Genomic DNA, 3,165 nt, shown 5'->3' on the forward strand with positions numbered 1-3,165 from the left:
AAAAAACAAGAAGTGTCGAGCTCGTGAGAGCCACTTTCAAAGCAGAAGAGGGCAGTTCTTCCTGAAGTGAGTAGCAGGACTTTGGGAGCACTCTGCTGCAGACTCCAGAAGACCGTTGTCTTTATAAGGTTGGGCTGACCTGCTTTGTGCTACTTGTTCCTATTATTTTTAAATTTTTGATCAATATTTTGCTTGAATCTTCAAATTTGTGTGTACTTAATAAATCTGAAATATGTAACACTTAAGGTTGTTTTCCCTTTTTAAGAAAAACATCTCTGATTTGGATGCAGAGGAGAAGACCTGGAGACCAAAGTCCTGCAATGTGTTGAACTGTAACATGCTAGGAAATATGGGATATCCTATCATACATCTCTTGCGCCTGATGTAGACTGGGGCAGGACTGCTGAGGATATGAGGATACAGCTGCACAGTGCCCCTGAGGCCAGGCTGGCTCTGCTGGGAGGACTTGGAAAAAAAATGAAGGTGTGAAATAAACCACTGTCTGGAAGGACCCTGGTGTGACAAGTGCTTTTTGTATGTAGGCTGGTACAGCCAGCCAAGTGCTACATCTCTGCTCTGAAGGACTGGGATGTGAACTGGCTCCACTTCAGCTACCACTTTGGTGCAGTTTACATTTGGACATCTCCAGAGTCTACCCTTTGACCCTGAGACCTCAGCTGGATGCTTTTCCGTTCCCTCCCATCTTACCTCAACACCTCAAGACATCACTTTCAAAATCAGTTGTTATTTGAGCTCTGCTGTGTGACAGTGAGTGTTTAATTATTTTGGTGGAGAATTAGATGTGATTGACTTTTTTCTTTTTCTTTTTTTTTTTTTTTAACCCTCTTTTCTGGGTACTACTTAAAATGAGGGTGGGATCTCAATAAGATGAAGCATTTAGAATAAATTCATAGTTGATATTCTGGATTTCTTTAGGCTTGCTCCCCAGACGAGATGCAAAAAGTAGCTGCAGAGTTCTTTCTTCTCCTGTCACTGCAAGTAAGAGAGATTCACCTGTTGAGATGATTACACAGTAACATACAATATGTTCAGAAGACTTTCCCTATAACTTTCACAGATTCTACGCTCCCCTCCCCCACCATTGTTGCCCAAAATGCTGCTTCTATTTGTAGGCATTTGTGCTGTTCTGTAAAAGCTTCATATCAACCTCAAGGAAGTCCTTTACTACCTTGGTGGGTAGGAGCAGAGCCATCTTGGCTGGCAGGGTTCCCATCACTCTGCTGCTTGAGTAGTTGTTTTTTGCAGCTCCTTATGGAACTCTGGTCACTTACAGACTTGAGTACTTCCTAGGTAAGGGTGGGGAATGTACCAGCTGCCCAGCTCTACTGTACTGCCACAAACAGGAACCACTAGGCATTGAATTCACATTGACTCCTTATGGTGGATCTGAGCTGCTAATGCTTTTTTATTTTTAGTTGAAGGGATTCTCTGTAATACTTTAACACAAGGGACGCTTTACTTGTTTCCTTCCACTTCTTGTCCTTTAGTAATTGCCCTTAGTTCTATGTATTTGAACTTGATTTTTTAATGATATCTTCTTTTATAAAAAGTGGCTGCCTAGGTTCTTGATGGTAATAAAATGGACAACAGTGTCAAGTGATCTGATTTCATGTTGACTGCTAGATGTGGGGTGGGAACTAGCAACCAAGGAGATAGCTCAGAAAATAGAAATATTAAAAAAAAAAACAACCCCAAAACAAAAAAAAAAAAAACAACCCACCCCCCAAACAATTAATCATGGAATAGTGCAAGTTGATTTCAAATTAGGTAATACAACTATTGCATGAGAGAAATGGCACAGTAGCAGAACTTAAATGGCAAAGATGAACCTTTTAACCTTAAAACTCAGAAGGAACCTTTACTATAGATGTGGCTTGTTAGCCAGCCTGCTGGGGATTGCTTAATTTGCTTCCCAGTCCCTGGGGAGATGAGATATAGCTGTTAGGCAGCCACAGGGTAATAACAGACAAAGTGAACCTGATCTTTATCTGTGATCAATTTTAGCTGTAGAGATGAAAAGCTGATTCTTTTCTGTATCTTTCTGTCTGTAACCAATTCTAGGTGTGGGGTTTTTTGGTTTTTTTTTTTTTCGGTTTTAGTTTTTTGTTTTCAACCTCACTCAGTCTATCAGTGGCACTTGTGACAGCCTGAGGCTTGCAAGGAGCTTTACAAAGGTAAACATCTTGCTGCCTCTCCTGCAGCTTTGTATCCTGATACTTCCTCCTCTCTGTCCTTAGTCAGGCACTGGTTTGTCACTCTGTGTAATTACCTAAGATGATTTTAGGATCTTGTGCTATGGTTGGATTCCTAGCTTTTTCTAAATCTATTAATGAATATATCATATCTATTAATGAAGTAATTGTTAAACCCCTTATTCAGATACTGACAGCAAATGTGAACTCCAGTGATGATCAGACACAAACTCTCCCTACCAGGCTGTGAGACCTGCATGGGGTCTCATCACCACACTTAATTGCTGTCAGATCTGCCTGTGTAAATTAGTTCAAGTTCCGTTTGATTCATAATAAAGGCAGTGAAATTGCCAAGGCAGCTGCCATTGACCTCACTGGAGTAGCTGAAGTGTGATGTAATCTGGAACGCAGACTCCCCTTCCATCATGGGTAATAGCCCTGTGTGCAAAATAGCGCTGAGTGGGCATAAGAAAAACCCCAGTCCTATTGCTGTTGCTGGGACTTGCTTTATCCTGTGGCTAGGTAGGGAACAGTGATTTGGTTTGGAAGATAACTGGGCTGCGTGCTGCTCACAGGGCTCTGGGTTGACAGCCCAATAAAAGAATCCCTGGCTTTAAAATAGTCAAATATGTAGAATATTTTTTTTTCCCTTTTCATCACATTTGTAGTAGCAAGTAACAGGCATGTGCTCAGCATATATATGCCTGTAGTATCTTATATAGATACATTTTATACATTATTAGTATATAATTAAAAAAAACAGCAAAAAGAAAAGGTGTTGTGTTATTTGTTTTGCCCCCCCTTCCCCCCCCAGTAATAGGCCTTTTATTGCTTAGTCAGTAAAATGGAAGAGTTATGTTTTATGCTTCCCTGTCCTGACTGGGTACGTTGAGAAATGGAAATAATGATGGGGCTGCGGCTCGAACATAAGATTTCATGGCAAGAATGGCTT

At 40.9% G+C, this 3,165-nt stretch overlaps 1 protein-coding gene across 1 annotated transcript in view; it reads left to right on the forward strand.

The window, feature by feature from the left end:
* Positions 1-681: 681 nt before the first annotated feature.
* LPAR3 (lysophosphatidic acid receptor 3) overlaps positions 682-3,165 on the forward strand; it is a 10,723-nt gene continuing 8,239 nt past the window's right edge. The window contains 1 exon segment of the mRNA XM_010010961.1: positions 682-768. The gene's annotated coding sequence lies outside the window, so the exon portion shown is untranslated.

This window comes from Nestor notabilis, unplaced genomic scaffold (assembly GCF_000696875.1).
Source record: "Nestor notabilis isolate BGI_N333 unplaced genomic scaffold, ASM69687v1 scaffold27853, whole genome shotgun sequence".
In the NCBI taxonomy this organism is placed as follows: domain Eukaryota; kingdom Metazoa; phylum Chordata; class Aves; order Psittaciformes; family Psittacidae; genus Nestor; species Nestor notabilis.